The sequence below is a fragment of the Geotrypetes seraphini genome, chromosome 12 (genome assembly GCF_902459505.1).
Source record: "Geotrypetes seraphini chromosome 12, aGeoSer1.1, whole genome shotgun sequence".
Lineage (NCBI taxonomy): Eukaryota > Metazoa > Chordata > Amphibia > Gymnophiona > Dermophiidae > Geotrypetes > Geotrypetes seraphini.
This window is the reverse complement of record NC_047095.1, coordinates 15,709,587-15,732,836: the sequence shown is the minus strand read 5'-3', so window position 1 is coordinate 15,732,836 and position 23,250 is coordinate 15,709,587. Positions and strand designations below refer to the sequence as shown.

Genomic DNA, 23,250 nt, shown 5'->3' with positions numbered 1-23,250 from the left:
AGTATAAATTGAAGAACTAGGGCCAGAAATGGGCAGAGTTATAGTCTGTGTACTGTATAGGGCTAATCGTTGCAGAGGCAGTGGAGTGGAAGTACCAGCTGGTTCCTCAGAAAACTGGAATTTACACCAGATGGTCACCAGCCTCCCGACAGGTGAAATAAATGCCAGCCATCTGACCACCCATAACCGCAGGCCTAAAAGCACAAAAAACTATGGGGTCCTTTTATTAAGGTGTGCTAAATGATTTAGTGCGCACTAAATGCTAAGGCGATTCAAAGTTAGAAACATAGAAGGTGACGGCAGATAAGGGCCAAGGCCCATCAAGTCTGCCCACATCAATGACCCTCCCCTACCTCTCTTTGCGAAGAGATCCCACCTTTCGATCCCATTTAGCTTTAAAATCAGGCACACTGCTGGCCTCAATCACCTGCATCGGAAGACCATTCCATCGATCCACCACCCTCTCGGTGAAGAAGTATTTCCGGGTGTCGCCATGTAATGTCCCTCCCCTGATTTTCCATGGATGCCCTCGTGTTGACGTGGGTTCCTTGAAGAAGAAGATATCCTCCCCCACCTCGATACGGCGCGTGAGGTACTTGAATGTCTCGATCATGTCCCCCCTCTCCCTGCGTTCCTCAAGGGAGTAGAGCTGCAGTTTATTCAGCCGTTCCTCATACGGGAGATCCCTGAGCCCCGTGACCATCCGTGTGGCCATTCGCTGGACCGACTCAAGTCTCAGCACATCTTTGCGGTAATGTGGTCTCCAGAATTGTACACAGTATTCCAGATGGGGTCTCACCATGGACCTATATAATGGCATTATGACTTCGGGCTTACGGCTAACGAAACTCCTTCGTATGCAACCCATGATTTGTCTGGCTTTAGATGAAGCTTTCTCCACCTGAGTTGCAGTCTTCATGTCCTCACTGATGATTACCCCTAAGTCTCGTTCCGCTACAGTTCTCTCTAGGATCTCACCATTAAGAGTGTAAGTCTTACATGGATTTCTGTTGCCTAGGTGCATGACCTTGCATTTTTTGGCATTGAAGTTTAGTTGCCAGGTCCTGGACCAATTCTCCAGTAGGAGGAGGTCGTGTGCCATACTATCGGTCTTGGATTTGTTGTCAGGTCCTGTTGTGTTCTTGTCCACTATATTGCATAATTTGGCATCATCGGCGAATAACGTTAATTTACCCTGAAGCCCTTCAGCCAAGTCCCTTATGAAGATGTTGAACAAGATTGGGCCCAAGACCGAGCCCTGCGGCACTCCACTTAATAATAAGTTGAATAAGTAAAACTTAGGGCTCCTTTACGAAGGCGCATTAGCGGTTTAACGCGCGTAATAGCGCACGCTAAGCTGCCGTCCGCTCTAGCCGCTACCGCTTCCTCTTGAGCAGGCGGTAGTTTTCCGGCTAGCGCGTGATTAAAAGTCGCGCGTGATAAAGCCGCTAACGGGGCTTCGTAAAAGGAGCCCTTAATGGATGCCTTAGCATTTAGCGCGCGCTAAATCAGTTAGCACACCTTAATAAAAAGAACCCCTATGTGAGAGTTACCCTAAGAAGGACTCAATAGACACCTGAGATTATTTAATTCACTACCAGACATGATTCCACATCAACCCCCTACCACTTTTTTCCCCCCTTCACACCACTATAAAAATGTGATCAGGATTAATTTGTATGTCCAGGCCAACTCATCATTCTGATCTGCTGATTCTGTTTTCAGCTGGGGAATAGAATGTTAGCTCTCAAAAGCCAAACCAAAAGTATATTGTTGGTCCAGTAAATAAGTATCACTTTGTTAGGTGCCATTGACTTGTGTTTATGTGCTAGTCCAATTAGGTCCTCCAGCATCATCATCTCCATGGTTCTTTTCAACGTGTCCAGCAATATGATTGCAGGTCACCCTCTTTGGCCTGGCTCCTTCAACCTTCTCAAAGATGATGTCCTCCAATGATATTTCTCTTCTGACGGTGCGACCAATTTAAGACAGTTGTAACTTCATCATTAGAACTTTGAGTGACATAGCCGAAATGATGAAGTTACAACTTAGTTTTTTGTTTGTTTGGGGTTTTTTTTTGCCTACCACACTACTGTATCCAGTCGGGCTTTAAAAAGCTATTATTACTAAAACAATTAATGAGAAACTCTATTATAACTGAGTGATCAAAATCTTGATACAAAGTATACTTATCACTTCAAATATCTTGATAAAACTTTTCCTTTAAATATTTAAATACATGATAATAATATTAGTGTATGTGAAAAGCTCAGAAGTCTGTGTGCGGTGGAATGAGACAGTGATCAGCTGTGATGGTCTCACTAACAACTGGCTCCGTGTTTATTCACTAGAGTTTGGTTGTTGGGTCTGAACTTTTCACATACACTAATATTATTATCATGGGAGTGATGGTGGACACAACATTGAAGGCGTCAGCGCAGTGCGCCGCAGCCTCAAGGAAAGCAAACAAAATGTTGGGTAACATTAAGAAGGGTATCACAACCAGGACGAAGGAAGTCATCCTGCCTCTGTATCATGCAATGGTGCGCCCGCATCTGGAGTACTGTGTCCAGTACTGGTCGCCGCACCTCAAGAAGGACATGGCAGTACTTGAGGGAGTACAGAGAAGAGCAACTAAGCTAGTCGGTCGGGATGGATATGGCAACGAAGGCAGAGGGGCTGGAATCGCTGTGGGTCAAATTACCGGGAAACAAGGGTGCGGGCATAAAACTGGGGCTGTACTATCGACCACCTGGTACGCCAGAGGGAGTCGGACATGACTTGGAAGCAGAATTGAGACAGGAGTGCAAGACTGGAAGTGTTACAGTGATGGGGGACTTCAACTACCCAGGGATTGACTGGAGTACGGGTCACTCCAACTGCACTAGGGAGACAGGATTTGTAGAAACTGTGAAGGACTGCTTCATGGAGCAACTAGTCAAAGAACCGACGCGAGGGGGTAATACTCTTGACCTCATCCTAAACGGATTAGGGGGGCCTGCAAGAGGGGTAGAAGTGGGAGGACCACTAGGCAACAGTGACCACAACACGATCAGATTCACATTAGAAAGAGGGACACCCATAGTTAGGAGGACCGCAACAACTGCGCTGAACTTCAAGAAAGGGAACTATGTTGCTATGAGGGAAATGGTGGGGAGGAAGCTCAGAAAAATCTTTAGGATGGAGACTGTGGGAAGCGCCTGGACCCTATTCAGGGACACCCTGCAGGAAGCACAGAGAATGTACGTCCCCAATTTCAGGAAAGGCTGCAAGAACAAGCGATCAAAGGACCCGGTTTGGATGTCAATAGAAGTAAAGAGGGCGATAAAGGACAAAAAAGTATCTTTCCGGAGATGGAAAAAGGACCCAACAGAGGAAAATCACCAGGCGCATAAGAAATGCCAAAAGGAATGCCACCGGGAGGTTAGACAAGCAAAGGGGAAGTACGAAGAGGGGCTGGCCAGGGAGGCGAAAAAACTTCAAGGCATTCTTCAGTTACGTTAAGGGGAAACGACCAGCGAGAGAGGAGGTAGGGCCGTTGGACGATGGGGACAGGAAGGGAGTGATTAAGGAGGAAAAAGAGGTAGCTGAGAGGTTGAACACGTTCTTCTCGTCGGTCTTCACGAGCGAAGACACATCTAATATACCAGACTCAGAGGAGCTCATGAGTGGGGAACAGGCTGAAAAATTAGAGCACATAGAGGTAAGTAGGGAGGATGTCCTCAAACAGATAGACAGGTTAAAATGTGGCAAATCACCAGGCCCGGACGGGATCCACCCAAGGGTTCTGAAAGAACTAAGACAGGAAATAGCGGGCACAATCCAACATGTTTGCAACCTATCCTTGAAAACTGGTGAGGTACCAGAGGACTGGAAATTGGCAAATGTCACACCCATCTTCAAGAAGGGATCGAGGGGTGACCCTGGTAACTACAGGCCGGTGAGCCTGACTTCAATTATAGGGAAGATGGTGGAAGCCATGATCAAGGACGACATTTGCGAGCACATCGAGAGGAATGGCCTACTGAGAACAAGCCAGCATGGATTCTGTAAGGGAAGGTCGTGCCTAACGAACCTTCTGTACTTCTTTGAGGGAATAAGCAGTCGGGTGGACAATGGAGAGCCCATAGACATCATTTACCTCGACTTTCAAAAGGCTTTCGACAAGGTGCCACATGAAAGGCTACTTAAGAAGCTGTGGAACCACGGGGTGGGAGGGGATGTGCACAGATGGATCAAGCACTGGTTGTCGAGTAGACTGCAGAGGGTTGGAGTAAAGGGTCAATATTCTGACTGGCGGGGAGTCACGAGCGGTGTGCCACAGGGATCGGTGCTGGGGCCTTTACTCTTTAACATATTCATCAATGACCTGGAAAAGGAGGCTAAATGTGAGGTTATAAAATTCGCAGACGATACCAAACTGTGCGGCAGAGTTAGGACCAGGGAGGAGTGTGAGGACATGCAAAGGGACCTGGACAAGCTGGAAGACTGGGCAAACAAATGGCAAATGCGCTTCAACGTGGACAAATGCAAGGTCATGCATATAGGGAAAAAGAACCCGTTGTTCAACTACAAATTGGGGGGGGTATTATTGGGAGACAGCAGACTCGAGAGAGACTTGGGTGTGCTGGTGGATGCATCACTGAAGCCATCTGCACAGTGTGCAGCAGCCTCGAAAAAAGCCAACAGGATGCTGGGAATCATAAAGAAGGGCATAGTAACCAGATCACGGGAAGTCATCATGCCATTGTATCGAGCGATGGTGCGTCCACATCTGGAATACTGCGTTCAGTTTTGGTCGCCACACCTCAAGAAGGACATGGCAGTACTTGAGAGAGTCCAAAGGAGAGCAACGAAATTGGTAAGAGGGCTGGAACACTGCTCATACGCCGAGAGGCTGGATAGGCTGGGGCTCTTCTCTCTGGAGAAAAGGAGGCTCAGGGGAGATATGATAGAGACCTTCAAGATCATGAGGGGCATAGAGAGGGTGGATAGAGACAGATTCTTCAGACTGAAGGGGAAAGCAAGTACGAGGGGGCATTCGGAGAAACTGAAGGGAGACAGGTTCAAAACAAATGCAAGGAAGTTTTTTTTCACACAAAGGGTCGTGGACACTTGGAATGAGCTACCGGAGGAAGTGATCAGGCAGAGTACGGTACAGGGATTCAAACAGGGATTGGACGGATTTCTGAGGGATAAAGGGATCGTGGGATACTGAGGGAGGAGCTGGGATGTAACACAAGTATAGGAAGTTAACTAGGAAATGAGTATAAACCAACCAGGTCGTGCATGTGCAAGACCGGAGGGCTAGGACTTCGATAGGAAGGCAGGACTTAAATGGGAAACCAAGGTGGCAAAGGAGCCCCTTCTGATGATTCAGACAGGTCTTGACCTGTTTGGGCCGCCGCGGGAGCGGACTGTTGGGCAGGATGGACCTGTGGTCTGACCCGGCAGAGGCACTGCTTATGTTCTTATGTTCTTATACTGACAGACTGAAAAAGTTGGGGCTGTTCTCCCTGGAGAAGCAGAGACTTAGAGGAGACATGATAGAAACCTTCAAGATCCTGAAGGGCAAAGAAAAAGTAGACAGGGACAGATTTTTCAAATTATGGGGAACCACAAGTACAAGGGGGCACTCGGAGAACCTGAAAGGGGACAGGTTTAGAACAAACGCTAGGAAGTTCTTTTTTACCCAGAGGGTGGTGGATACATGGAACACGCTTCCGGAGGCTGTGATAGGCAGGAGCTCGTTACAGGGCTTCAAAGAAGGTTTGGATAGGTTCCTAGAGGACAAAGGGATTGAGGGGTACACATAGGAGTAGAGGTAGGTTATAGGGATAGGAGCAAGAGGTAGTTATAGAAATAGTCAGGGACCACTGCTCAGGCAATAGATCTGATGAGCCGCCGCGGGAGTGGACCGCTGGGTGAGATGGACCTCTGGTCTGCCTCAGCGGAGGCAACTTCTTATGTTCTTAAGTTTTATCAAGATATTTGAAGTGATAAGTATACTTTGTTTTAAAAGGCTATTTACATATTTACCTAATGATACAAAAATTCATGATATTGGCTATGTTTTTTTTTCCATACACCATATCCTATATAATAAAACCTTAGAGCGCGCATGCGCGCTTGAAAAATCGTGATCCCTGGGGCCGTGTTTTCTGATCCGTGGCCATGTTCCATTTTAGAACGCGGCCAGGGATCACTCTGGCCACTCCCCTCCTCACTCACCAACCAGAAGCAAGCTCCTCACCAACCGGAAGCAAGCACCTCACCTCCCGCCCTCGCTCACCGCTGCTGCTGATCCTTTTCTTCGGGGCAGCCTACGATCGTGGCCGGCTTTGGCGGGCCTCGCGGGCCGCTTTCCTGCCTCAGTGGCACGTTCCCTCTGATGCACGGGATCACGTTGGGAGGGAGCGTGCTTCCGGGTTGGGGAGCGGCCTGTGAGGTTCGCTGGGGCCGGCCACCATGATCGCGGCCTGGAGCAGGCCAGAAGATGCCGGGATGCAGGGAGGGTAAGCAGGGGAATCAATACAGGGGGCCAGAGGGAAAGGGAGTTGCTTTGGGGGGAGGGGTGTGCTGAGGGGAGACAGAAGGGGCCGTGGAGAGACAGGGAGAGTGAAAGGGGGCTGCTTTGGGAGGAAGGTGTGCTGGGGACAGACGGTTTTGCACTGGGGGAAGACAGAAGGGGCCAAGGAGAGACAGGGAGAGAGAAAGGGGGCTGCTTTGGGTGGGAGGTGTGTTGGGAACAGACAGCTTTGCTCTGGGGGGAAGACAGAAGAGGACCATAGAGAGACAGTTAGGGAGAGGGAAAGGGGGCTGCTTTAGGGTAGGGGTGTGCTGGGGGCAGACAGCTTTGATCTGGGGGGGAAGACAGAAGAGGGCCATGGAGAGACAGTTAGGGAGAGGGGGCTGCTTTGGGAGGAGGGGTGTGCTGGGGGCAGACAGCTTTGCTCAGAGGCGGGGGAGACAGAAGGACACAGACAGCGGCCAAGGAGAGAGAGATAAAGAAACACAGACAGACAGACAGACACACATATATTCTAGCACCCGTTAATGTAACGTGCTTAACGACTAGTCCTGATATAAAAAGAATACCTTTGAGTACATGCTATCTGTGACATAGCATCTGCTACAAGTTTGAAAAGTGAGTAATATATCATTTGGGGTTTTTATATACTTTCATACAAATGAAGACAAGAGTGGGTTAGACTAAAACAGCTCATATGGACTCGTAAGGGTTTATAGCCCTTAGTTGATTGGTGGGGATAGAGTATAGGGGGGGGGACCATTACAGATCTCAACAGGGCCATTTTATGAAACACTTCCCCAGAGTCACAAAATGGAAAAAACCCTTTAGTCACCAGTGCCTAGACCTACATGTGACTATTACTAGGAAACTTAAACGTCATTTGGAAACTTACTGGTACTTCATTCAGCATACTAGAGCATCCAATAACAATTCAAGAAATAATTCTTTAAGAAAGAAGTCCTGTTCAAAACTGAAATGTATGTGGAGTGGAGGAGCAGACGAGTGGTTAGTGCAGTGGCCAGAGAACCCAAGGAACTGGGTTGGCCACCATGAGAATGGGCTACTGGGCTTGATGGACCATTGGTCTGACCCAGTAAGGCTATTCTTAGGTTCACTAACAATAGCAACTCAATCGCTGTAGGCCGATTCTCTGGCCAATTTTCCAACAGCAATTGATTCACTATTAAATTTGCATGTAAACCCACCTACTCAATCGCTCAGTGAGCGATTGGGACATGCGAAGCCTCCTGTCACTACTGTCAGGACTTCTGCCGCGTTATTTTGTTTTTTATGGCACTGATATTTTGCGTGTATTACACATGCAAAATGCCTGCCCAATAAAAAAAAGCCTTCTGACAGTGCCCCCCCCCCCCGACAAAGCACCCCCTCCCTCCCTGAACCAAAAAAAAAATGGCTTGAGGGATGCCTACTCCCTCCTGCCACCAGACGCTCCCCCCAACGCCCCACCCTACACCGAACCTATGTATGGCAGGAGGGATGCCCACTCCCTCCTGCTACCACAGTGCTCCCTCCCCACCTCGGTGTCCATATCTCCTCTATTCAAAGCATGAGGAACCGCACCGTAAACACCTCCTGCTCTTCCACCCAGCCTGCTATGCCACTGGGCCGTAGGCCCCTCCTCGGTGTTATGCACAGGGAGGAGCCTAAGGCCCTGATTGGCTCAGATGCTTCAGGCTCCTCACTTGGGAGGGGCCTGAGGCGTCTGAGCCATTCAAGGACTTCCTTAGGAAGGAGCCTAATGAAGGATGTGAGCTGTTTTTTGAATTGAGTCGATAAAAGCGATTGTCGTTAAAGCTTTGAAACAGGTTTAGCAACGATCGCTGACTTTAGTGCATCTAATAGTTAGACCCTTAGGGCTAGATGCACTAGGGATCTCAAAGTCCCTCCTTGAGGGCCGCAATCCAGTTGGGTTTTCAGGATTTTCCTAATGAATATGCATGAGATCTATTTGCATGCACTGCTTTCAATGCATATTCATTGGGGAAATCCTGAAAACCCGACTGGATTGCGGCCCTCAAGGAGGGACTTTGAGATCCCTGCACTAAAGTTAGTGATCCTCAACCGATCATTCCTAAACTGGTTTTGACTTATTTACTGACAATCGGATTTGCTGACCCAATGCAGAAAATGGCTCACTGCTTGGCTTTCTGCAGATTCGCTCATTTTCAGATCCAGCCATGCAAATAAGGTCATTAATATTGAAATGCCATGTAAACTACCAGAGCAATTGATGCTCTAATATGGCTTCCTGATGCACAAAAAAAGTAATCAATTTTAGTTATCCAAAAAAGTGACTGGGCAAGACCAGTTGTTTACCTGTCTTACCAATACAAAATATATTTATAACATGCCTTTTGTTGTTTTTTTTAACGGGCACAGATGCTGTGTGTGTGTTACTGGTGGGAAGAGGCATCCCTCCTGCCTTTTTTGGGAGGGAAGGGGGAGAGGAGGGGATGATTCGAGAGGGCACAGTGCAGTGGGGGCATCCAGTGGCAGGAGGGAGTGAGCATCTCTCCTGCTAATTTTCACTGGCACGAGAGGGGGGTCAGGGAGGGCCATCATCGGCGGGGAGGGGGGCTTTCTTCTTTCTTTTTTTTTTAATGAGACATATATTGTGCATGTATAACACAACATCTGTGTCCATTAAAAAAAAAAGGTTTCCTGCCCCAAATAGCTAAGTGGCAGGAGGCTGCTTCGGGACTTCCCCTTGCCTCTCAGCTGTTCGGCCTTCCCCTGCCAGCTATGCACATGTGTGAGAGTCACTCTCATAGCGATTTATTGGCAGGATCAGACAGGAATTATGACGAACCTCTACTCAAATCATTTGCATGCACACTTTTTTGTGCATCAAAACTCTTTTGAAATTGGCCCAAAAATCAGGTCGGAGCAGACCCAGGTGATCTTACTGGCCCTGTTTAGTGCATCTAGCCTTTAGTCCCTAGTCTAGACATTTCATGTGCTGATTCCATCACATGCAACTTCTAAAGGGAGCGTGAATATGGAAGGAGCATGCCTAGGAGTTAGGTACACAGGTAATAGAATACTAAGAGTTATGCCTTTAGCAGTGGAATAATTGCTTGTACCTAAGATTAGATATGAAACTGTGGACTTACACTAGTATTCTATATACATTTCATGCTTTGTGTACATCACCCCAGCATCTAAGCTTTGGTGCTCTTTCTGGAATCTACCCCTATGTGTATAGCAAGCATTACTGAAATTCCATACGTAACTATGGGGTCCATTTACTAAGCTGAGGTAAGCAATAGCGTGTACCACACTTTAAAATGTGCTTACCGTAGGACGATTTTACCTTTTTGCGCGCATACACAATGCACTAAAAAAATATTTCTCATTTTTCTGGAAGGGGCATGTTATAGAGAGTGGGTGTGACAGCACTAATCAGTTAGCGTGTAAGACACTGCTGCACACTAATTGATTAGCGAGGGGGGGCCTTTACTCCTTGCAAAATAGGCGGCAGTAGGGGCTTACATGATAAGTTTTTATAATGGCTGCATGCTAATGGCAAAATTAGCACATGGCCATTTTCTGGCCGTGGTACAAGTGGTTTTAGCATGCATAAAAGACCCATATAAGGAACTTGCAAAGGGCACTTTTTCCATGACTTTAGTAAAAGGACCCCTATATGTATTGGATCAGTGATGTGTAATTTATAGTAGTCTATAAACTAATCGTAACTGAGAGACACAACCATAGCCCACTTATGCTCCAAAGAATAGTTGCCAGAGAATATGGTAACAGCGGTTAGCATAGCTGGGTTTAAAAAAGGTTTGGACAAGTTCCTGGAGGAAAAGTCCATAGTCTGATATTGAGACAGACATGGAGGAATCTTATGCTTGCCCTGGGATAAGTAGCATGATGTGTTGCTACTATTTGGGTTTCCGCCAGGTACTTGTTACCTGGATTGGCTACTGTGGAAACAGGATACTGGGCTATGGCACTTAGGTTCTACCTTATATAATATTGCATAATACACATAGGCACCTGTCTGTTAATGGTGCCTTTGACAAACATTAAATTTGGCAAATACCTCTAGGCACCAGCTCATAGAATTGCTTCATTTGCTCTCTTATTTGATTTCCAAGTCTCTTTGGTTATGAAAAAAGGTCTCTTTCTCCTACACCAACTGTGTACATTTGTGATTATTTTAATAGTGCTTCCCTACATGCTTTTCTTCATGCTCTTTTGATCATTGTTCTGTTGTTTATGCATGAAGGCAAACAGCAATACTTGGCCTAATATTGCCATGTGTTCCTATTCATTTATTATTGATTTATCAAGCACCGTCTTATTCTATCTCCCCATCGTGTGCCTGCAATTAAGGGCTCCTTTTTACGAAGGAGCATTAGGGCCTTAACACGCGGAATAGCGCACGCTAAAATGCCACGCCGCTAGCCGCTACCGCTTCCTCTTGAACAGGCGGTAGTTTTTCGGCTAGCGCGTGCTTTAGCGCGCGCTAATCTGGTGCATGCGCTACAAATGCTAGCTTCGTAAAAGGAGCCCTAAGTCTGTTGAGAACCGCACCTTTTCCTTTCAGGTCCTGTTTCTCTAGAAAGAGCTTCTTCTAGATTTACAGACTGAACCATCCTTCAAGAAGTCTAGATAGACTCTTAAGACCCACTTCTTTCAGCTATCATTTGGAGGCTAGAACTGGGTATTTTGGAAAGTGCCGGTATACTTTTGTTTTGTTTCTTAACTTTGGTTTTCTTTTGGTTTATTTTGTCTTGTCATCACTTGCTCTGTTTTTTGGGGGTTTTTTTAACCTCTGCTCCTATTCTCTTAAGACTGATTGCATAACCTCCACCTTTGCACATTTACTTCCTGAGCTTGCTATCTGTTTACCAAAAGGTGTATTATGACAATTGGAAGAGGAAAGAAAAGATGGTATTGGCCACATATGGAAACCAGCCATGAGTTTTTAGTAGCGGGACGGGGCACTTGGAGCAGAAGTAGTGGAAAAATGAAGAAAAAGGGGTGATTGAAAAATGGATCCATCGCTCCAGTCTTTGAATATAAGAAAAATGCTTTCATTTTGTTTTACAATTTTCAATTTTTTCATTTGCAAGCCCTCCCCCCTCACCCTTCCTATCAAGTAAAATGCACTGAAAAGTTTTTAAAGTACACCTCCCCCACTTAGCCTGGATTTCTTCTCCCCCCCCCCCCCAAATCCTTTTCCAGGATCTAAATGAGAAGAAGCAATTCCCAGTCACTCTTCTCAAACCAGTGCCATGTTTTGAAATGGCACCATCAATTTTACTTTGAGTATGCAGGAAAAAAAAAAAAAAAGATTAATGAAACAAAAGTTACATTTTTAAAAAATCTATCAACAAAACAAAAGAAATAACAGGAAAAGGATCTATTTGCTATTGTGCTGAAACTCATGTCTTGGGAATGCTTGTTTCCTGAGAAGATAGTGTAATCTCTTACAGAAGACAGCCTGGGTGGAATGGATCGGCCTTCAGAGAAGCTAAAGGTTATCAGCAGTCAGGTATTTGGCCACTCCAGAAATAGGCAAAAGACACTAACATATAAAACAGTCAACATACTGGAATCAGGTAATATTTACTCTGAGCAGTACCAATCTAATTCCTGAACCCTGTAATAATGTATCACCAGTGATGCAGTGCTCAATGTTACAACACAGCGAGACTCATTTTCAATGCACACAGACTTAGAGAGAATGTTAAAAAGTTAAATATGTTACTATAGGGCTCTTTTTCAATGCACTTAGAATTACAAAAGCCTGTTGCTACCAGCCACAGAATCCATGAAAAGGCAGCACTTAAATGTACACAACCTGAGAACTTGCATTAATATTTGGAGACAATGGGTCATTTTTATCAAGCAATGGAAAAAGTGCTAGAACTCCTGAGTAGCCCGTCAAAAAAGCCCTGATTATTCTATAGTGATATGCAGTGCTGGGAGCATGAGAGTGCAGTATCCCTGCCATCTCCTTCTATGCCTGAATGAAAATTAGCTTTTGTATTTATGAACTGCCTTGTCTTGAAGAGATTCACCCAAAGTGGTTTACAATACATTGAGCAGTAATAAGGTACTCTTAAGTATTTTCCCTATCTGTCCTGGCAAGCTCACAATCTAACAGTGGTACCTGGGGCAATAAAGGGTTAAGTGACTTGTCACAAGGAACAGGCCGGGATCAAACTTGGAACCTCAGGGTGCTGAGGCAGCAACTCTAATCACTAGGACACACCCTCCTCCTCTGAAACAGTCATCCCTAGAGAAAGGCTACTGCAGGGCTTCTAAAACCTTTACTGGGGACCCCATAGCTAGTTAGGTTTTTGGGGTATCCCTAGGAGATCAATTTGCATGTAAAGGAGATCTAATGCATGCAAATATTCATTGGGGTATCCAGGGTCCCCAGGAGAGGTTTAAGAAACCCTAGTCTACAGAAGCCCCATTTCACTCCCTCAATTTTGTGCACCGTTTTTGATTCATACGGTAATTATTTTATCTTTCAAGGAATTGAAACTTCAATTTATGTGTGGCTAAAACTTGCCATAAGCATCACATAGAGGGGCTGAATCTATCCAACATAAATTTGGCAGCATGAATTCCCATTGCAAAACCTGATATAATTACCTCAAAGTGTGCTTCTACCACATTCCACAAAGAAGAAATCTGAGTATAGAATTATAAGTGCCCTTAAAGAAAGTAAACCTATCACATGCCAAGTTTGTAACAATTCACAGTGAACAGGGTTGTTAGGAGGTTCTGTGCCTGTAGTTTTTATCTTGTTCATGTACATACTACAGATAATGAAGATAAACTCAGTCATTTTAGAATGACATGTTAGAAACAAGTTTAATTTGGTGTATTGTCTTCGTTTAATGCAAACAATACCTGGTGGTATTATGGTTCATAGTCATTCGCGCACGAGACTTCAGTACGTCGACATTGCAGCGCCAACAATTTGGCGCAAGACACCAGCGCGCTGCCTAAAAAGTGACTTTTAAAGAGCTCTGACGCGGGGTGTGAGTGGGGAAACCCCCCCCCCCCAGTTTACTTCATACTCTTCGCACTTCCGTTGGGGGGGTTTTGAACCCTCCATTATAGAGTAAACTTAACTTTTTCCCAATTTTTTAGGAAAAAGTTAAGTTTTCTCTATAATGGGGGGGTTGCACCCCCCACTCCCCCCCCCCAACAGCAGCACGAACAGTCTGAAGTAAAGTGGGGGGGTTACCACACACACCTCATCGGAGCTCTTTAAAAGTCACTTTTTAGGCGGCGCGCTGGTGTCTTGTGCCGAATTGTCGGCGCTGCAATGTCAGCGCACTGTGGTCTCACGCGCTTTTGTCCCGTCACCGTTATTATTGGTAATAGGCTTGGTAGTAATCAAGTGAAAGTGAGGAAAGGTAAAAGAATGTTAAGGTTTGTAGAGAAACAAACTTTGCAACAGCAGCTTAATGAGAATATAGAATATGGGGCTCATAATCAAAACTTTAAAACGCCTAAGTCAGCACTTTGACATCCTAATAGACAGGACGCCCAAGTGTCAATAAGCAAACCGACTTTCTGGACGTGTAGCAGGATGTCTTATGCCTCTGAATGCCGCTGTGCGCCCAGAGCTGAAAGGCGCCTATCTGGAGGAATGGTCAGGGTGGTATCTGGGCAGAATGTGGGCTGACTTAGATGTCCTGCAGGGATAATCGAATGAAACTTATACGACATTGTGAGTTAGACAATGTGAAAACAGATATAAGTGCTAAAAAGGTATCCAAAGTGACCAGATAACCACTGCAGAGACAAAGTAAAGACCCTCACACACTCTCCCAGTGTTCAATGACCCCCTCACATACCCACAAAGATTAAAATAAAAAAAGCATATATACCTGTCTGCAGAATGTCAGTACCTGGTATAGGAAAGCTAGATGTGGTGTGCCTCAAGGTTCACCCTTATCACCTTCCTTCTTTAACATATATATATATATATATGAGTGAATTAGGAAAAATCTTTTCAAATTTAGGCTACACAGTATATATTTATGCAGATGACATATTTCTACTTTGTCCACTTATGGAAGTGACTATAAATGTTCCTGAATATCAGTCAAGTTATAGGCAAAGTTAGCAATTCGGCTAGGAAAATCTTTTAAAACTGAAAACAGCTAAGACAAAACTTATTGTTTTCATTTGTATGACACTGTTTTTGATTAAAAATCAATAAAGAATTAAAAAAAAATTATGAGAGTATCTTTATGAATGAAGTAAAATTAAATCTGGTGAAATTTTGAGAATAGATAATCTAGAATCTTAGGTGTAATCTTTGATTCTGATTTAGAATTAAATCATCATATAAGAATGCTCTCCAAAAAATTTTTTCACATCCTCGACAACTGAGAGTTATAAGGTCTCTTGTCACAATCCAGTTTTCTAGTACTTTGCAAATTGATATTATTGCCATATTTGGATTACTGCAATTCTATTTACTGTGGAGCATCTGAAAAGGTTCTTACTAGATTACAGTTGTTTCAAAATACAGCTGCTGGACTGATCTTTTTGGTTAGAAAATTTGAAAGGGCTTCACTTCTTTTGCATAAATTGCAGTGGCTTCTGATTAGATCATTTTCCTTGTCACACTAAACTCAGGGCTGCATCTGGAGGGCCTCTGAGCATGCATGGATATCAACCAATGACATCACATGCATGTGTGTGGTGTCATCATGATGACGTCCGTGCATGCTCAGAAGCCCTAGAGACGTGGCCCTGAGCTTGGGGGCCTTCCAAAACCCAAACTGCCAGGTTTTGGAAATCCCTCCATTGTGTAACACTAAAATTCCTGTGCCCTGAGGGGCAGAGAGGAGGAGAGGTGCCGGTGCCAGTGCCAGCAGTGATAGATGCATACACCGCCCATCTCTCGTGGCACACCAAGAATCTCACCATGGCACACAGTTTGCGATACACTGGATTAGATACAGGATTAAGTTTAAGGTGTCCAATAGGCTTTGTATAGTAGTGCTCCAAAACAATTAACATCTCTTTTATATATTCCAGCAAATTTTATTACTACATGGAGTAACTGTAGCTTTAAACTTCAGTTTCCAACTGGTTTTAGAGTAGTTAGAATGATCGTTTTCTTATCAGGAAGTTCAGACGTGGAACGGTCTCCCTTTAGAAATAAGAAGCCCGAATTCATGTTATTTTTTGTAAAGTTTTAAAGACTTTTTTGATAAATGGTATTCTTGATATTTTATCCCTTTGTGCAATGATTTTTAAGTATATGTGCTCCCCTTAATGTAAGGTTCTTCTTGTTGTAATCCGCTTTGAATATGAATTGAAAAATAGTGGAATATAAGACTACTGATTGGATTGGATGATTAAACACTCCAGATCCCAAACAACAGAATTGTCAGTCATCTAGGCTGAAAACCTCCTATCAAAAATTACAAAGACTTGGGGGCACTCGATGGAGTTACAGGAAATACTTTTAAAACCAATAGGAGGAAATCTTTTTTCACTCAGAGAATAGTTAAGCTCTGAAACACGTTGCCACAGGTTGTGGTAAGAGTGGACAACGTAGCTGGTTTTAAGAAAGGTTTGGACAATTTCCTGGAGGTAAAGTCCATATAGTCTGCTATTGAGACAGACATGGGGGGAAGCCATTGCTTGTCCTGGATCGGTAGCATGGAATGTTGCTACTCTGTAGGTTTTTGCCAGGTACTAGTGACCTGGATTGGCCACTGTGAGGATGGGCTATTGGGCTAGATAGACCATTGGTCTGACCAGGTAAGACTATTCTTATGTTCTTATTTCGGATTTATATCAAATTTGATTTTTAAGAAATCCTCTTTTAAGGCCTTCTACCCCTCAGACAGCATGTTCTGTTGATACTATGAACCCAACCAACCCTGCGGGTTGGAGGGAGATTCCCCTCTGATGCACTTCTTGAACTGTTCGTTATAGTGATGAGGAGGGAGGAGAACAACTACACTAGTTGGAATTGCCCCCTCTCTCTAACATCAGCCAGCCTGACACATCTCAAATTCAAACCTAGGTCTGCTTCCCTGCATCACTATAGGTTAAGCCAGTGGGTTTTCAAGAACATAAGAACATAAGAAGTTGCCTCCGCTGAGGCAGACCAGAGGTCCATCTCACCCAGCGGTCCGCTCCCGCGGCGGCCCATCAGGCCTATTGCCTGAACAGTGATCCCAGACTAATTTTGTAACTTACCTCTAATCCTAACCCTAAACCTACCTCCGCTCCTATCTGTACCCCTCAATCCCTTTGTCCTCCAGGTACCTATCCAAACCTTCTTTGAAGCCCTGTAGCGTGCTCCTGCTTATCACATCTTCCGGTAGCGCGTTCCATGTATCCACCACCCTAATGAACAAGATTTGCCTAAGAAGTACATAGTAAGCATGTAAATTTCTCTCAAGCATCTTCATTAGGGATAGCTTGAAAACCCAACTGGCTGGGGGGTCCTCCAGGACAGGTTTAAGAACCACTGGGTTAAGCCACGAAAGCAGGTTTATTAATCTTCCAGATGACTGTATTAAATTCATATTATGATGTAAACATACAGTTGAAAATATATACATAAATACACATGATATTACATTTATGCAATGGCTAGCATGGGAACCTTTTACATATGTGGTCAATCATTAGCATTTGGTCCCAGGAGCATTTTATACTTAGTTTCCCTTCTATGCTGAGAAAAATTCTGTCTCAAAAGTTGCAAGAGGAAACCTTATTACAGATTGTTAAAGTAGCTGAAAGCCTGGTTGCTTGGAATGTATTTAATTAGTCTGTATGATTGCATTAGAGTATTATTTTGTGAAATGAAAGTGGTTTACTGATTATGTTTTTATTGTGTAGTTGTAGGGAAATGGTGGTTTATTGTGTCATAAGTGAAATATCAAGTTCTAAAAATAAATAAAAATACTGCACAATAATCTATAGAAAACAAACACTTCAATAATATTAATTTCTTTGGATCCTGCTATGTGAACAAGACATGCCATTATTTCACAAGAACAAGTATTTAAAAGCCAATAGAGAGAAGAACCAGTTAAATTTCTGCACTTCCTGTCCGTTTGTCCTGTAACACTACCAGTTCAGCTAAGCAAAATAATGAATGTTCTTCCAAGAAAAGAAGCTACAGTAAATTCTTGTCTTACCTTGTCTGTGGAGCAAGCACTCTGAGCAACCTTCCCTGCAGCCTGTGAACTCCTGACACATTTGAAGAGCAGGGCGGGGCCAGCTTGGCAATCCTCTTATCACAGGACTGCATGCTTCTCTCACTTAAGGAACATCCAGACCTCAGAAAGGGTCAGACAACAATAATTGCTTAGTGATAGAAAAAAAAAAAAATGCTATCGTTCTTCGGACCAGAATATGCAGTTTTTAAAAAGGTGCTTTAAAATAGTCCTGTGTCTTTTAGAAAAGAAAAGATTTGCATTTCCAAAATGTATGTCAAGCCCAAAACTTGAAAATGCACAAAAGCAAATATTTAAAATAGAATTTAGCAACCAATAAAACAATACTTATAGTCCTCCCCTAGCTGGAGCTGAGAAACAAAAACAAACAAAAGAGAAAAAGAAAACTCAAAAGTAAGATTATTTCTGCTTGAGCAAGCAGGTACTGCATTTCTTCTCTGGGTTTCTTTTTTTAACATATGGTTCTGGAAAAGGTAGCCCGAGAGTTCGTCTCGACAAGCGAACCTAACGCGGAGCTGGGGGATCCACATGGTAGCCCATCGGAGATACGGGGCTGGCGGGGAGGGGGGAAGCAGGGGATTGGTTGGCGGGTCTTTCCCGCCGTCGGGAAGACCTGCCATTGGAGGGCCATGGCCGTGGAGGGTGTCGGGAGGGGGGGTTATAAGCCGAGGCTTGGGAGGACTCATGGCATTCCTGGTCCTCTGAGACGGCTTTCATTTTTGCGGTGTTTTTTACCGTGTCGGCTCTGCATCCATGGTGAGTATGGAGACTGGCGTGGGCACGAGCGGTGAAGCGATTGAGCTCTCCTTTGCAGCCGGGGATTCGTTCGATGAGGAGGAGGTGCCGGTGAGTACCGCGCCGGTTTGAGAGCGATTGCTGCCACCGAGGCGTTCTCGGGTTGTTGCCCAGGAGGCAATCGCTCTTGAAGTTGGGGGAGGAAGCGAGTTTGTGGCAGGTTCTGATGGTGGGGCCCATAAGGGAGGTAGGTCCTGTGCCAGAGGCCAGTGACGTGGTTTGGTGGTGGTGTCTGGGAGCACATTGCAGGCTGCAGGGGAGGAGCTAGGTGTAGCGGGGCCTGAGCTGCGTGCAGATGTTGAGAGCCGGCCGAATGTTTTGCGGGAGGCTGCGGTGACTGGGGATTGTGTCATCTCTCAGCCTGCCGTGATTCCATTTCGGGCTGGAGGTGAGGATGCTTGTACTGCTGTGGGGAGTGTGCCAGTTGGATTTCAGGCTGCCTCGGGGTTGAGTCGGTGCTGGGATTAGATTGCCGGAGGGGTGTTTGGTGCAGGCGTGGCTGCTCAGTCACTGGGGGAGTGGCAGCCTCCGGTTTCCTCTTCCTTCTGGCCGCCCTGGGCATTGGGGCCTTGGGGTGTTGGGTGGGGTCCTGCACCCTGGCCCTTTCCGGGGGTGCAACAGCATGGGGCAGAGGGGCTGGTAGAGGCAGTTGTCAAGCGGATTGGTGGGCCCTCGGGGGGGAAGAGGGTTCTGGGTGTCCCTCCAGTTTTAATTCTTCTGGTGCTGTGCAGTTTTCTGTTCCCTGTCCGGATTTGTCTTCACAGGAATTCAACGGATCTCAGACGGGTAGAGAGGCTGCGGCTACTACGTCCCACAGCAGAGCTCGTTGTTCTCAGGAGGCATAGAAACATAGAAGATGACGGCAGATAAGGGCCATAACCCATCAGGTCTGCCCACTACACTGACCCACCCCCAAGTCTACTATCCTAGGGATCCCACTCCTGGTGACAGGTTCCCTTGGCTTAACCCCTAAGGGATCCCACATGGGCATCCCATTTGCTCTTAAATTCTTGCATGCTGTTTGCCTCGATCACCTGCACCGGGAGTTCGTTCCAAGGATCAACTACTCTCTCGGTGAAGAAATATTTCCTGGTGTCGCCATGAAATTTCCCACCCCTGAGTTTGAGCGGATGCCCTCTTGTGGCTGAGGGTCCTTTGAGAAAGAGAATCTCTTCTTCCATCTTGATACGGCCGGTAATATACTTAAATGTCTCGATCATGTCTCTTCTCTCCCTACGTTCCTTGAGTGAGTACAGCCGCAAATTTTTCAGCCTTTCCTCATACGATAGATCCTTGAGCCCCGAAACCATCCTGGTGGCCATCCGTTGCACTTACTCTACTCTCAGCAGTGTGGAGTTCAGGAGGAGGTCAGCCAGCGGAGCTTGGTCGGAGAGGTCTTGGTCCTGTGCGAATGGCGCCACGGGTGAAGGAGTCGTGTCTGATGTGACCGGACGGCAGTGTCCTGAATCGGTGGTTGCTGCGGATGGCGCCTCTGGAGCGATGAGTGGAGTTGTCATCGCTGGAGGAGCGCAGGACATGGGTAATATGGCCATAGTGGCTGCTGCGGGGGGAAGCCGGGGTAGGAGGAAGGGGAAGGGAAAACACAGGTGGAGAGATAGAGATTCCTCATCATCTTCGTCTTCTTCTTTAACCTCCACTTCTTCTTCATCTTCCTCCCGTTCTCAGACAAAGGTGGCGGGTGCGCAGGCTGGGCAAGGGGGCCAGGATAGGGGGGCGCCGGCGTTAGTGGCGCTCACCGAGCTTTGGGAAAAAGTGCCCAGGGCATTGCGCCGCAAAATTCAGAGGCGGGCGTGTATCGATATTTTCCGACTCCTCGAGGGGAGGGCATGTAGGAAGAGTAAAAGGAAGGTAATAAAGGAGGATAGCAGGGTTAAATCCGGTCTGATCTCCTGTAATGTCGTCAACTAGATGCGGGCGTTTCTGAGGCTAGCTAGCATGTGGGGCCAGGAACGTGCGCAGGATTATGGCCTGCTGTTGGCTTATGCCGACTCCGTTCTCGATGCTTATCATCGCTTTGGTGGTTGGGCTTGGCTCAACTATGACGAAGCATTTCACGATAAGATGGAGGAAAACCAGCACATGTCGTGGGGTACACAAGATATCAACCTGTGGCTCACGCACATGGCTCAGCCGGGTGGCGCAGTTGGGAGTGGCGGAGTGTGGTCAGTGTCACAGGGATCGACGGATGCGAGTCGTTCCTTTCGTTCCGCAGCAGGGCAAAGTGGACAGCGTTCTGGGGGTGGGAACGACCTCTACTGGAAGTTCAACAAAGCAATCTGCCCGTTGCCGAACTGTAGATTTCAGCACGCCTATTCACTGTGCGGACAGAGTCACTCTGCACTTAAATGTCCTAAAAAAGGAGCTACCGTGCCTACGGGGCCGGCCAAGTGAGGTGGGTGCTTCTATGGTACCCACCCCGATTAGGGTGGTGGCCCTCCGGCTGTGGTTATGCGAGTATGGCGATCGGAGAGAAGCAGTAGTTTTAGAGAAGGGTTTTGGTAAGGGTTTTGTTATCCTGTACGATAAACCAGTACTCCCTGTACAGGTTCCCAATGCCTCGTCGGTGACCAGACTCCTGGAAGTTGTTCAGTCTAAATTGCAGGAGGAGATTGAGAGGGGACGAATTGCGGGGCCTTTTTGTTAGCGTCCATTCTCGGTCATGATGGTCTCCCCCTTGGCGATCATTCCCAAGAAGGACCCTGGTAAGTTCCGGTTGATTCACAATCTTTGGCGGCCTTTTGGTCGCTCTTTCAATGAAGGCATCCCTCATGACCTTTGTGCAGTCCGGTATTCCTCCTTTGACTGTGCGCTTCGACTTATTTTGAGGGCTGGGTGCGGTGCACTTCTGGCTAAAGGGGACATCGAGTCTGCCTTCTGGCTGTTGCCAGTACATCCCTCCTCTTACCCCCTGCTGGGTTTACGGTTTGAGGGAGCATTCTGTTATGATCGTTGTTTGCCGATGGGATGTTCCATCTCTTGTGCGTACTTTGAAATGTTTAGTACGTTCTTGCACTGGGTCACAGTGCGGAAGGCGCAGGAGGATTCTGTAGTACACTATCTGGACAATTTTCTCTTCCTGGGAGCGGCGGTGTGTTCCAGACTGAAGCCACTTTTGAAAGTGTAGCCTCTGAATTCGGGATTCCCTTGGCGGAGGATAAATCGGAGGGACCTGCTACAGTGCTTACTTTCTTGGGTATCGAGCTCAATACCATGGCCATGGTCACAAGGTTACCGCAGGGTAAGGTGCAGCAGCTGTTGCTGCAGTTATCACAAGTGGCTGGGTCCCGCAAGGCTACTCTGCGAGATGTTCAATCGCTGTTAGGGTCACTTAACTTCACTTGTCGGGTCCTGCCTATGGGTCGGGCCTTTGCACGGCAGCTCGCCGTGGCCACCTCTGGTGTGTTAGATCGTAGACACTTTGTGCGCATTTCGGCTGGCTTACGGGCTGATCTCCAGATGTGGGCCCTTTTCCTTACCCAGTTCAATGGGACACTTCCGATTCAGCAGCCCGAGTTGTCTAACCGGGATTTGGAGCTGTACTCGAACGCGGCCGGTGGACTGGGTTTCGGCCTTTACTGCCAAGGGGACTGGAGGCCTGGAGGTCTGGAGGCGGAGCGGTGTTACGCGCAATGTGACTCTCCTGGAGCTCTCTCCGTTGTTGGTCGCCTGTGAGCTCTGGCCTGCCCGGTTTAGCAATAAGCGCGTTGTCTTTTGGTGTGACAATATGGGGGTGGTGGAGGTGGTTAATTGGCATGCTGCGAAGGGTTTGCAGGTTAACAGGTTGATGCGCGAGATTGTCCTGCGTTGTCTGCGGTTCAGTTTGTACATCAGGGCTAGGCATGTGCCTGGGGTGCGAAACTGTATTGCTGATGCACTATCTCGATTTAACTTTTCGCAGTTTCGTCTGTTGGCGCCAGAAGCGCGGCCCCTGGGGTTACGGATGCCAGAGCATTTATGGAGCCTGGTCGTGAAGGGCTCTGGGACATGTTTAGACTGTCGGTGGCCCCGTCCACCTGGACTCGCTACAACGCTGGATTTAGACGAATATTCAACTTCCTTTCATCTCGGGGATGGATCCCGGAACCGGTATCTGAGGACTTGCTGGCTGAATTTGTGTTGGATTCCCATCACAGGGGTTTGTACCGGGGAGTGGTGGCGGGTCACTTGGCTGGCTTTGCCTTCTTGTCTAAGGCTTTGGGGTGGCGTTGCCCATCTTCTCTTTTCTTAGTGCGTAGGATGCTGGCAGCTATGGCTCGGATTGTGCCGCAGCAACAGGATTCCCGATGGCCTATCTCTCATGATTTGTTGGTGAGAATGCTCGCGGAGTTGCCAGCGGTGGCGAGGTCCCAATACGAGGAGCTGCTGTTTACTACAGCTTTGTCTCTGGCATTCTTTGGAGCCTTCCGTATCGGGGAAATACTGGTGCACCCCACCGACTCCGCGGGCGGGCGTGGCCTCTTGTTGCAGCATGTGCAGTGTGGTGCCAGCTCCGTTAGCTTATATATAGCCAGATCCAAGACGGACCAGCTGGGCAGGGGCTGCACGGTGGTCTTGAATAGGATTGTGGGCAGTGTTACGTGCCCGGTGGCGGCTCTGTCTGCCTCTATGGCAGTTCGTCCTCCATTTAGGCTGGCCTTGTTGTTGCATGTGGATGGGTTGTACCTTACACGCTATCAGTTCTTA

At 46.7% G+C, this 23,250-nt stretch overlaps 1 protein-coding gene across 2 annotated transcripts in view; it reads right to left on the bottom strand.

Moving 5' to 3' along the window:
- FRRS1 (ferric chelate reductase 1) overlaps positions 1-17,801 on the bottom strand; it is a 92,424-nt gene extending 74,623 nt beyond the window's left edge. Inside the window, exon 1 of one of the 2 annotated variants that reach the window (XM_033916179.1) lies at positions 17,713-17,801. The gene's annotated coding sequence lies outside the window, so the exon portion shown is untranslated. Of the gene's footprint in view, positions 1-16,786; positions 16,827-17,712 lie in introns of those variants that run through there. The other variant, XM_033916180.1, reaches the window with a different exon arrangement.
- Between the last annotated feature and the right edge of the window lie 5,449 nt (positions 17,802-23,250).